The 13,131-nt window shown below is 43.6% G+C and overlaps 1 protein-coding gene and 1 long non-coding RNA gene across 5 annotated transcripts in view; one reads left to right on the top strand and one right to left on the bottom strand.

Moving 5' to 3' along the window:
* The window catches only part of LOC109316184, a 7,012-nt gene extending 1,571 nt beyond the window's left edge, over positions 1 to 5,441 (top strand). Inside the window, exon 3 of the long non-coding RNA XR_002102747.1 lies at positions 5,357 to 5,441. This is a non-coding gene — a long non-coding RNA (uncharacterized LOC109316184). The remainder of the gene's footprint in view (positions 1 to 5,356) is intronic.
* The window catches only part of SLC24A3 (solute carrier family 24 member 3), a 441,617-nt gene that overhangs the window by 99,377 nt on the left and 329,109 nt on the right, over positions 1 to 13,131 (bottom strand). The window lies entirely within an intron of this gene.

Here is a 13,131-nt window from a genome sequence, read left to right as displayed (position 1 = left end):
CATTGCAGGCTCATGTTCATCTTGTGGTCAATGATGACCCCCAAGTCTCTTTCTTCCGTAATGCTAGCCAGCGTAGCACTGCCGAGCCTATAAGGATACTGCAGGTTTTTCTTCCCAAGGTGGAGAACCTTGCATTACTACCAGTGATATCATCACTACCTCTGCTACAGAGCTCTTCTTATATGATGGTTGGCAAATAACTTACAAGCAAGGCTGTATGATTGACTGTTCTTGCTGCTGCTGGGGTCTCTGGCTTCCCCCTCCCTCCTCCACCTTTGGCATCCTGTCCCCACCCCTGAGAATGGGACAATATCACCCAAAGAACTTGTGGCCCACATGTGGGAGTGTGAGGGGGTGGGGGGACCAAAAATGTGCATGGCCTGGGGGGGCAAGAGCCTACATAACATTTGGCCCCCGACTACTCAGAAGTTGAACAGTCCTGACTTACACCAAACTTTTCTCAAGTCATCACCAATTGTGGTACTTCTTCATTTTCCAGGCATCCAATTCTTAGAAGTGCTGAGCCCTCACATCTACAGCTAAAACAAATGGGAGCTGTGTTTTAAATGTTGGACAATATAATGTGACATCATCTGAAAAAAATTAAGTCATAGTTATCTTGACTTGGTTTGTATTTCATCTCCCTTCTCTGCCTCAGTTCCCTGCATTTAACATACACATAATAATCTTACCTCTGAGTCTTTGTGAAGACTGAATAATTGTTTGTCAAGATACTCGGATGCTATAGGGATGAGCACCACAGAAGAGCTCAAGAGGAAATGAATAATTCTGCCTTTAGGGCTGGGTCTGAATACTATGCAGTAAATAAAGCACAGGCCACAAAGTGAACAATAAGGAGAACACAAAATAATGAATAGTTGCTCGTTAAGTGAACCTAGCTCATGCTGTGCACTGAGTGAGGCAGGAGTCCTGTGGAAAAAAACCAGTAAGTGATCATGTAATTAAGAACTAGATCATAATGCATACACTCCAGGGCGCCAAATTACGGTTGCACAGACAACCTTAATACCAGCATTTCCTAACTTTTCAGTGCTCAACTCTCAACCTTTAGACCATAATGCTCTTCCTGCGTGTGATGTTCTATAGAGTTATTATACATTGTGCTTCCAAGTGTAGTTCCCTCAGTCGGGGATTTGCTTTAATAGATCCGTACCTATCATCCATTCCATGCACAACAAAACCCAGGCGTGCCTATGGTAACATGTTTCCTTACTTTGGGGAGCTGACACTGGGGCAACTGTAAACATTTTGCAGTGAGTGTGCAGCAGAAAAAAAGGATATTCTTGAACAAAGTGCAAGATAACAAAGGCAACAAAGATAAGATACACCCAATGTATTATGGTCTGACTTCAAGCTAACAGTATGTAAAAAAACTGCAGCAGTGATTGCATTCCCAGACATAAAAGATTGTGGAACTGGGTGAGGGCATGAAATGGTGGAGTATTTTGGATAGCTGGCTCAGGACAGGGTACATGATAATTGGAGGTTGGTTTGCTGGTGGGAAGCATTAAATCAAGGGGGAGATTGAAAGGCTCTTCCCCTCCCCTGCACCATGCTTACTGCCTAACTGCAGTGAAGAGTCAGTAGAGCAGTGTGATCTGTGTCAGCTGGAGATGTTCCCTAAAGAAGAGCACACAAAAAGGTTTAGACTCCTGAGCCTACTGATTACCTAACCCCTGTGCTGCACAGGCTTGAGGATGAGCACCTTACATTTATCATGCTGTCACAAACTTGACAGTAGGGAAAAGCTTGGCAGTCCCCTACAGACCTGACACTTGCCCAAAGGAACAGACTGAGGTTGCTCTGAGATAGCTCCCAATTCCAGTAGTCCTCAGTTCCACTGCCCTTATATTGGACCCTGCAGCTGCAGTGAGGGATTTTCTGTCAGCCCCAAGTGGCCCTGTTTTTGGGGTGAGAAGAGATTATAGATCCCAGAGACAGTCAGCCTGGAATATCACCCAGAAATCTCTCTTTCCACTGGCAATCAGTAAGGAGTCAAACAGCAAAAGGATTTATTACAGAGGATGAAAGAGTAAAGCAAACAAAACAGACCATAGATTTGGAGTCAGAAAAGTAAAACAAGTACAGATTCTTACTCCCTCATTTGGCTATCCCTAGCCTTCTGTGTGAGTTCTTGACAGGATTCTTAGAGATCTGCCTTCCTGCCAACTCTATTGGTCCTGGTAATTTGAACTGATGAGAACACAAAGCCTGAGATTCAAAGACAAGGATTCAAACTTAGTTAGATGCTAAAAAGCCTCTAAGGCCAGACTCTTCATCAGCATTATTCTAATTGCCCATGAATCACCAGAACCCTCTACAGGTTTCTGGCCACCTGAGACACCGGGAAACCTTCCAGCTCAAGGGCCGTTACTTGCAGATGCCTTAACTATTGCAGAGTTGATTTCCCCCATCACAGGCAGACAATGCACAGGGAGGCCCGTCCCAAAAACGGCCCCTTCTGTCTACTATTGCAAGTAGCAATTGTCCTGGCCCTAGAACACAATGGCAAGAGATAACTAGCAGTAGGGTTGTGTGAAACAGGCTGTATTCAATTTGGATTTGGCCTGAATTGGGGGACAGCGATTCCATTTGTTGATTCAGATCACTGCCCCGATTTCATTCAGCCAAATTTGAATCTGAAGATTCAATGCTGATTCGGAAAATCAGTGATTCGGCCATAGACACAGCTTTAAATGTTTTTCCTACATAGCTCAAGGTACCAGGTGCGGCTCGTGAATGCTTTGATGCTGGGGCGGACGGAGTGTCCAGAGGAGTGTGAGGGGGCTCCCTGTGTGTGCGGTGGCAGACCTGGAAGTGGACCGGAAGTACTTTCCGTCCACTTCTGGGTCTGCTGCCAAATGCACACCCTTCCCCCCCCCCCCGGGCTTGGCGATCGACCCCAGGTGCCCCCCCAGATCCAGGAGGCACCAGTCACTGAGCCAGGGGGGAGGCGGGTCCCCTGCATGCTCCGCGGCAGACCTGGAAGTGGATTGGAAGTGCTTTTGGTCCACTTCCAGGTCCGCCACCAAGCGTGCTGGGGAGCCTCCTGCGCTCCTGTGGGACTCTCCATCTGCAGTGTTCACAAGCTGCCTGGTACCTTGAGGTATGTAGAAAAAACATTTAAAGCTGTGTCTATGTCCAAATCATTGAATCTCTCCAAATCTCTCCGAATCGATTTAGTGGGTTCCGATTCAATTTGGAAAGATTAAAGGGTCTCCTGATTCGATCTGGATTTGGAGTTTCGGCTGCCAAATTAGGCCAAATCTCCACTGAATCGAATCAGCGACTGAAACTTTGCACAGCCTTAATTAGCAGTTCCACCCACTCCCTAAGCTCCCTGGCTAACCATATCCAAAACCACAGAGATATATATAGCATAACATAGTCCATATAGTGACAATAATAGCATAAATGGACACACTAACATGTGGTTTCCAATGAGACTGCAGATTCTGTATCAGTACGATTAAACACAAGGAAAGTATTATGACATGCTGTGGACCCCCAAAACATAATTGGGTTTGTGGCGAGTTACTTAAAACTAACAATATGGAGGAAACCAAGTTTCTTCAGAACTCAAAGAACAGCCCCACAGCAAAGAGACCTGTACCAAGGCTCTTGGTGTGCTCACCATTCACGCTTAACTATAGTATGGCTATTTTAGCTTCCATAGTCCAGTCAGCCTTTTTCCTGCATCAGTCACCTTGGACAGGAACTAATGGGACCCCGTCTGAAAAAGATCGGTCCTTTCACTTGCTCTGTTCTGTTCTGTTTTTCCCTAGCAACTTTACAATAAGCATGTACAGTTGATGCCATTAAAAAAAGGTAATGCCTGTCAGTAGTGTTATTGCACATGATGAAGTGTTTGTTCAACCCTCTCCCACTGCCAGATGCTGCCATTCAGGCACAAGCATGTGATGGATAGGGCATAAAGCAAAGCTCAAATTGTAGATTATACCTTCACTCCACAGAACCAATCATTCTCTCTCCCTCTGAAGTTTGGGAAGTTGGACCCCTAAATGTCACTAAAGGAAGGAAGGAAGGAGAGCAGCAGAACAAAAATACTGGATTTTTAAAAAAGTAGACTTTACAAACTCAGGGAACTGGCAGGCAAGCTTGAGGGGGAAAAGGTGTCCAGAAGAACTGGTTGTACATTAAGGATGTCATAATAAAAATGCAAGAACAAAAGTTACTTTGATGCTATAAAAGAACTGCAAGGGCAACAGGAGACCACCCTGGCTAGACAGGAATCTCTTCAATGAGCTGAAACTCAAAAAAGAACACCAAAAAATGTGGAAACTTGGCGATGTTACCAGGGAAGATTATAAGAGTACTGCACAAATGTGCAGTGAAAAAATGAGGAAGGCCAAGGCACGATTTGAGATGCAATTGGCAAGGCATGTAAAAAGCAATAAAAAGGGATTCTACAAGTATGTCACGTATATGAGGAAGACCAGAAACATGTAGGTCCCTTACAGAATGTGGACGGCAATCTAGCTATGGATTATACAGAGAAGACTGAAGTATTTAAAACCTTTTTTATTTCAGTCTTCATGGATAAAGTCAGTTACCAGATGATGAGCACAGTTGGCAGCAAAGACAAGGAAGGAGACAAATGGGTTTAAAGAAAAACAGGTTAAAGATTACTTAAAGAAGCAAGATGCTTTCAAGTTGGCACGGCCAGACAGAATACACTCTAGAGCAGGGGTATCAAAGATAGTATGGCCTGCAGGCCAGATCTGGCCCATGAAGTCCTGTCATCTGGTTCCTGGTGCTGCCCCTGGGTCTGAGCTGATGCGCATGTTGCACACAGTGCATGGTGGACTAACTAGCCCCATGGGTACGGCCTGGGACACACACCATACATAGCACCTGCTCTGGCTGGTCTGGGATCCAAGCTATACACAGAATTTACCCCATCTGGACTATACCATATGAGTTGCTTGTTCCAGGATCTATGCCACGTATGTTGCCCTTTCCCACCAGTCTGGAACTGTGCCACATGTGGTATCTAGACTGGCTGGAGTGGGTGCTGCATGTGGCTTGGATCCTGGAGCAGTCAGAGGACACACATGCACTGAATCTAGCATGGAGAGAAGAAGGGGATCCATGGGCCTGATCTAGCCTGCAGACTGGCCCTGTGCCACTCATCCACCCTGCGGGGATAGATGTGCTTGATTCCCCTGCCCTATAGTACTGAAGGAATTACTTCAGCCATTTTCAGAGTCACTGGTTATCTTCTTTGAAGGTTGTGGTCAGGTGAGGTCCTACATAATTGGAAAAGAGCAAACACAGCACCCATCTATAAGAAAGGGAAGAGTGATCCAAGGAGTGCCAGACCAGTCAGCCTGACCTCAATACCTGGAAGGATGATGGAGCAGGTCCTCATCTAGGAATATACTGTGAGGCACTAGGAGGAGAACAAAGTATTCAGGAACATCTAGCATTATTCACCACAAGTAAGTCATGCCTGATGAAACGATTTCCTTTGATGCAAAAGTGACAGGCACATGTGGGGAGAGAGCAGTAGACGTGGTATGCCTTGACTTTAGCAAAGCTTTTGACATCATCTCCCATTATATCCTCATTAATAAGTTAAGGAAATACAGAGTTGATGAAGGTAGTGTACAGTGGATACATAACTGGTTGCATCATTGTACTCAACAAATAATTATCAATGGCTCAGTATCTTGCTGGCAGAAGGTATCAAATGGGGTTCTCCAGGGTTCCAGCCTGGGGCCAGTATTGATCTACACCTTCATTGATGCAATACCTTCATTAATCATTTGGATGATGGAACTGAGTGCATGCTTATCAACTTTGCAGATGACACCAAGTTGGGCAGAGATGCTGACACTTTAGAGTGCAGGATTGCGATCCAGAATGATCTGGATAGAATGGAGACATGTTTTAGAGTCAGTCAGAAGAGACTCAACAAGGACAATTGCAAAGTCCTGCACTTGGGATGGAATAACTGCATACATGCAAACAGACAGACTGGGGAATGATTGGCTAGGCTGTAATATTCCAGAGAAGACCTTAAGCTGAATACAAGTCAACAGTGTCCTCTTGTTGCAAAAAAAAAAAGGATAACAGAATACTCATATGTTTTACCAGGACCACCACTTTGCAAATCAAAGGAAGTGATTATTCTGCTCTCTTTGGCACCATTAAGGCCTCACCTGGAACACTGTATTTAGTTTAGGCTCCATGCTTCAATAAAGATATATAAATAGTCCAGTAGGAGTTTGACCAAACTGAATTGAGTCCTGAGAAGCATGATTTATGAAGTCAGACTGAAAGAACTAGGATTATTTAATCTGGAGAAATGAAAACTGAGGGATTGAAAACAGTCTTCAAATACCTAAAAGTGGATTGTAAAAAAGATGGAGAAAGGCCTTTCTCTGTGGTTCTGGGGACAGGACTAGATAGCTTCAAATTGCAGCAAAGGAAATTTTGATTGGAGATTAGAAAGAGATTTCTGACGATGAAGGTTGTCAGGCATTGGAACAGGCTATCTAGAGAATCTCCATCCCTGCAAATTTTCAAGAGCAGGTGAGATGGACACTTGGGTGGGATGGTTTAGTCAGGGATGCTCCTGCCTTGAGTTGGACTAGATGACCTTACGAGGTTCCTTCCAGTCCTGCTTTCTAAAAACAGAGCATCCCCTGGATACAGAGGACAAGAACAGCAGCTGTGGTCAGCCAACAGGGGAGGTGGAGAGGAAGGCTCTTGGAGCCTGTCCCCAGTTTATGCACCTCAATAAACCAGCCAGAATTTGGCTTATACTTTGGTATATGTCAGTCTCTAAGGATAAACTGTTCTTCAGTAAACTTAGGTTATTTATGCTGTGTCTTACCATGCCCAGCAGTGCTGTACTCAGTCGCTTTGCACTGCTCTAGGCTGGCTGCCTCCTAAACAAGAAGCAATGTAGCAACATCTGCAAAACTTTGTGATTTAGCAAGTAGGTGGGGGTCATGGGCACTGTCACTCAGCAGTGTTAATGAACTCATCTGAAGCACTGCACAGATGCAGCCACATTGCTTTCTGTTTAGGAGGCAGCTCCCCTGGAGCAACAGAGAACGTTTGAGCACGCTGCCATCAGATCTGGTACAATCTGTGTAGCCATGGGTTTAGACTGCAGTCTCTTTGGGCCAAGGACCTGTGGTTTTGTTTTGTGTTTGTACAACATCTTGCACAATGGGGTTCTTTTGTTCCAAGCTTTGGGTTTGTACATGTTACTGTACTATCTGTATATATTAATAAACAATAGCATCCACATGCAAGTTCCCACTTTTAAGATAAACACACAAAAATACCTATCGCTTGAAACCAGTGAAAGCAGTCGTTAGAGGAGCCTGCTGGGAACTGCCCTTACAGGGAGACCAGCTACATGATCATTTCAAAACTCTTGTCACATCAGTGCTGTAATTAGGTAGGTTTGGTTGCGGCAGACCACAGCACAGATGGCCGATTAGCCCAAGAACCATCATCTCTGAAACATGAACCAAGCTCTTGCTCTGTGGTTGGGTTAGCAGCTCTGGGTGTTTAATGTAAGGATTCTGATTCAGTTCACAATGCAGCTGCTTCATTAATGGCTTGTATGAAGCCTCCATTCTACCCTCGGCATCCCCTCCTCACTTCCCCAAATCCAACCAAACAACATATCAGAGCATCCCTTCATCAAAAAACAGTTCTTGGTAAAAAAGAGAAACCCTTCCCCCTCCCCTTTTTGTCCTTTTGGCAACATTAAAGAATTGGTCCAGTGAGGTCTGCAGCACAGCTAGAAACTGTTCTGGTTTCATCTAGGCCCCTGAAGCAGCTGGGTCTCACAGATCTGGCACGTGCTATACATATAATGTGCTACCATGCAACAGCGGTAGCAGTTCAGATCGGTCAGACCCTCAGCTAGACCACACTGGACTCCTCTTAAGTTAACGTGGCTGATCCAATCTACACTAGGCAAAGCCTTCATAGTTTCATAATTGGTAGGGTTGGAAGGGACCTGAGCAGATCATCAAGTCCGACCCCCTGCCATGGCAGAAAAAAGTACTGGGGTCAAATGACCCCAGCAAGGTGTTTGTCTAGCCTCCTCTTAAAGATCCCCAGGGTAGGAGCCAGCACCACTTCGCTTGGAAGTTGGTTTCAGATCCTAGCCGCCCTGACAGTGAAGTAGCACCTCCTGATATCTAGCCTAAATCTACCCTCTGCCAGCTTGTGACCGTTATTCCTGGTCACTCCTGGTAGTGCTCAGGGGAACAGGGATCCCCCAGTGCCTGCTGGTCCCCTCTGACTAGTTTGTAACAGGCCACAAGATCCCCCCTCAGCCTTCTCTTGTGGAGGCTGAACAGGTTCAGGTCCCGTAGCCTCTCCTCGTAGGGCCTGCCCTGCTCACCCTTGACCATGCGAGTGGCCCTCCTCTATCCTGGTTACTAGTGTTTGGAGAACTTTCAGTACTCTCCTGACCTCTTATTTCCTTCAAGGCCCTGTGTATGATTTCCCTTGAGACCCCACAAATCTTTTCATCTGACAAAACTGACCATTCAAACAGAATGAAAATATTTGCTGGCCAAGTTCATGTTCAAGAACTGTTAGCAGAAAGTGGCAGGACAGCTGACATCCTGTGGCTTGACACACCTGAAATTCTAGAGAGAGAGAAGATAAATGCACCCTAACAGACCCACCCATTTTGGGTGCCGGCCTTAGACTGTAGTTTCTGATCCAAGAATCTTACGAATCTGCTCCAAGAATCGAAATTCAATACTCCATGGCCTGATGTTGGGAGAAGTTATATCAGGCAAGAGGAAAGGAGTTTTAGATACAAAACATTCCTAATAGAAAATTGCATTTCAGAGTAACATGCCTAGAACTAAAGTAGCATTCAAGTGGTTGAAATAATAAGCTAAAATGACTGCTTTTCCTACATGCAAACTAAGAAAAATAATTAAGGTGAGAAAATCCCTGAAACTGGGAATAGCACAACAAAACCAAATAAAAATTTAACTAGTTTTGCCCCATTTATAATCCTGTATGAGCCATTATCCCTAAATGCTAGTGTGTAATAACAAGGTAGGAGCACAAATGGAGGGGATACTTAGCCAGAATATATCCATGATGGCTCTTCTTCAATACCACCTTGCCACAATAAGACATTAACATTGAAAATGGATGGGGAAATTAGTCTGATGGAATTTGGAGCCAATGTAATCACTGTGACGCTGAAATTGGCATAGAAAAGCAAACTCTTACAGCCTCATTTCTCATACTGTTACCAGGCATATCTAACACACAAAGAACCTGGTATTTGTGTACTAAAAAAAAAAAAAAAATCAAATATAGAACTCTCTCTATATATATATATAATGTATTTAGAATACACCGCAAACTAGTACAACATTTTGCCTGAGGCCAAATTTGGGACAATTCACAATTTTCGTCATGACTGCAATGGACTGCTGTGCTCACCACAAGGGAGTGAGCAATTGTACCCTCCATTAAGTTTATAAATTCCCATGCAGATCTAGGTAGGATTTTCATAGCCTTGGATTGACCCTTCTGCTACTTCAGAAAATGGTAAAACTTCCATTGACTTCAGTGGAAGCAGAGTGAGGCCAAGGCTTTGAACACTTTTGAAAATCTCATCCCATATTTTTTTCTCATGTATTCTTAAGAAATGGAAGCAGTATTTTGCTCTGCTACATAACCTTTCCTCTAAGGACTTCAAACAAATTAATTCTCACAACTACTTCATAAAGTTATGTGGTTAGATCTATTTTCTCACCATTGTCTCTAACTTAATAAAAATAGAAACATATATTAAGCTATGTAATTGCTTATGATATAAATATTTTGTATCTTCCTGCTAAGCATAATTATATCAGCCAGTGAAAATGGACCTTTCTTTGGTAAAATAACTAAGAGTATAAATACTAAATTATATTAATCTTAATCAAGGCTTCTTGCTAGGTGATTTAATATAATGGAAATCAGTTTTTTTAAAGTCAATTTGATTCAATCAAACCCACCTTGGGTTAAACTGCAACAAACATAAATTCCATGTTTTACTCAGATCACGTGACAAATCCATGGTATAATGAAGAAAATAAACAATAACTAGACTTCTTAGCTCATAGTTCTATGTTGTGTTACCCTTATACTATACTTAGGATAATTTATTATAGCCAATATCCCTACTGAAATGTATCAGGTATGGGAGCATAGAGGGAGCTGAGACAGTTATTACAACAATTGGGTTCCAAGTCACATTCTGAAAACAAACCCAAAAGCTTCCCAAAAAAAGTTATATATTTTTTTCTCAACACCTAGATTTCTCCCTTCCAGCTAGAATTACGGTCTAGGTTTCTGTTTTATGAGAAGGTTTCAGACTGGTAGCTATATGGCAAAAAGAACTACTTTGCTGTTTTGGGGTCATCACATTAAACAGTTAATGAACAGTGGTTACTCTACATTTAATTTAGTAGTTGTATAATCAAGTACTACATAAATGCACAGTAACTAGAGTTACTGTGCAGTTGCACCGGTGAATGCCTTTTAACTGATGGTACTGCGCAGTAGCCTAATAATACTGTGCAGTACCATATTAACCCTGTTTGTGCTGTGACACACTACTGCGCAGTAATATTAGGCTATTGTGCTGTTAGTGCCTCGCGTGGACGTGTCCACTGATTACAAAAGGACACCTCTGGGGAACATAGCGTCATGCCACCATAAAGCTTTGTTAATTAATAATTTGCCAGGATCATATGGGCTTTCTCAGGAAGAGTTATAATGGAGCTACTAGCACATTAAATACAAGAGTGAGATATCAACCCTGAAAATCCTTCTATAGATCATGCTTATTCAAGTCTCACAGCCATTTTCCTCTTGAAAATCCTCATGGCACATAAACATCAAAATTGGATTCCAAACTTTCCAGTGAAATTTCAAACTGCCTGTCCAATTTTTCACACCAAGAAAGATATCGAAGCCCCTTTTCCCTTTCCACTCTTTTGGGCTTAGTTGTCCTATTGATTTGTATTTCCTGCATTATCTGTAACTCAGATCTCACCATTTAACTTAATTTCAGACAGACAACTCATGGCCATATGTAGTTTGACATGCTGGAACGCATTTAAGTAATAAGACCAGGAGTTAATGGCATTGCTGCCAGCCAAACAAAAAGTTAGTGCAACACAAATAATGAGCTACAGTAAGATCAAGGACTGAATTAACAAATTGGATAAGTGAAATCAGTCATTGAGGACACTGTCACAGGGGTGGGCAATAATTTCAGGCGAAGGGCTGCTTACCCAGTTTTGGCAAGCTGTCGAGGGCTGTACTGGTATCCCCAACCCTTGACAGATGGTCTGCCCCCGGCCACTATCTTGTGACTGGAAGTCCCGCCCCCTAACCCCTGACCTTTGCCACCAGAACTCCCTCCCCTTGCCCCTGGAATCACTCCTTCCAGCAAGGGGTTTTCCCGTCTCGGAACCAGAAGAATACTAAATTATACAGGCATACCTCGTTTTATTGCGCTTTGCTTTATTGTGCTTCGCAGATATTGCGCTTTTTACAAATTGAAGGTTTGTGGCAACCCTGTGTTGAGCAAGTCTATCGGCGCCATTTTTCCATCGGTTAGCATTTTTTAGCAATAAAGTATTTTTTAATTAAGGTATGTACATTTTTTTTTAGTCATAATGCTATTGCACACTTAATAGACTACAGTATAGTGCAAACATAACTTTTATATGCACTGGGAAACCATAAAATTCATGTGACTCGCTTTATTGCGATATTGGCTTTATTGCGGTGGTCTGGAACCGAACCCGCAATATCTCCGAGTTATGCCTGTATTATAAAAAGCAAATATCTTCAGCATTCATTAATTCAATTTCAAAAAAATATTTTTGTCCTGATTTACATGCGTTTGTGTAGTGTACACAGAAGTGATTGCACAATAGCTTAAAATGAAGTATTACTCTTGTATGTTGTAGGGGGTGGGTATAGGTTTATGGGGGGCTGTGAGTGTGTGGGTATGTAGGGTGAGGGAGCACATGGGTATGCATGTGTGGATATGTGGAGTGTGGGTGGGTATGGGGTTTGTGGGGGATGGGTGCCTGGAGTGTGTGAGGGGATGTGGGGGTTTGCATGTATGGCAGTGCAAGGGGGCTGTGGATGCATGTGTATGGTGGTGTGTGTGTGTGTGGGACTCAGCCTATGAACACACACCCAGTCTGCCCCTGCCTGCCCATCCCACACAAACACACTGTCCCTGCCTGCCCACACACAATCCCTGCCTGTATATACACACCCCCACACATACACCCATACCGGTGCAGCCCTGTGCTCCCTGATCTCACAATGCAGCCGGCAGTCATGTGGGGCTGTAGCAGGGTGGGAGCAGGAAGAAGGGAAATGGCTGGGAGTGGCCAGGGCTGGGCTGTTCAATTTTGCTGAGGTTCCCCCTGGGTCCTACTGCTCCTGGCTCTGTCAGCTTTGACAGGCTGCCAGGGCAGGTAAATATACATTTTCTAAATTTTTTAGGGTCTCCATGGGCCAGATAGAATGGCTTGGTGGGCTGGATCTGACCCATGGGCTGTATTTTGCCTGCCTCTGCTGTGTCAGTATATAGCATACAACCTGCCTTTGTGTGTACTTCAACACATCAGAACAGCATCTCTCATAGTTTATAGAATTTTATCCAACCTATCAAGTGACACAGAAACTATTTTGGGTCCTTCTACCTTAAAGCAAGTACAAACAGGTCGAAACATGGCAGTGGATGTTTTCAAAAGCCACTCCCTGGATGTCCAGTACTTATTATTTTGATGTCCAAGATTTTTATGCAGTTTTGAAGCTATCCTCACTGATATTTTTTAAATTCTTTTCAAATGCTGTGCTTGGGTTGTTCTTTAATTTTACAGGTGCATAAATAAAAATAGATGGTCTTGCTAGAGATGAAATTCATTAAAGGAAAAGAAGTTCATAGCTGATATGTGACTCCGAAAACTGATTTCAGGAGAACCTTGGTGAGGCCGCAGCTGGAGTACTGTGTCCAGTTTTGGGCTCCACAATTCAAAAAGGATGTGGAGAAGCTTGAGAGAGTCC

The sequence above is a fragment of the Crocodylus porosus genome, unplaced genomic scaffold (assembly GCF_001723895.1).
Source record: "Crocodylus porosus isolate Cpor-Errol unplaced genomic scaffold, CroPor_comp1, whole genome shotgun sequence".
In the NCBI taxonomy this organism is placed as follows: domain Eukaryota; kingdom Metazoa; phylum Chordata; order Crocodylia; family Crocodylidae; genus Crocodylus; species Crocodylus porosus.
This window is presented reverse-complemented; position numbering and strand designations above follow the sequence as displayed.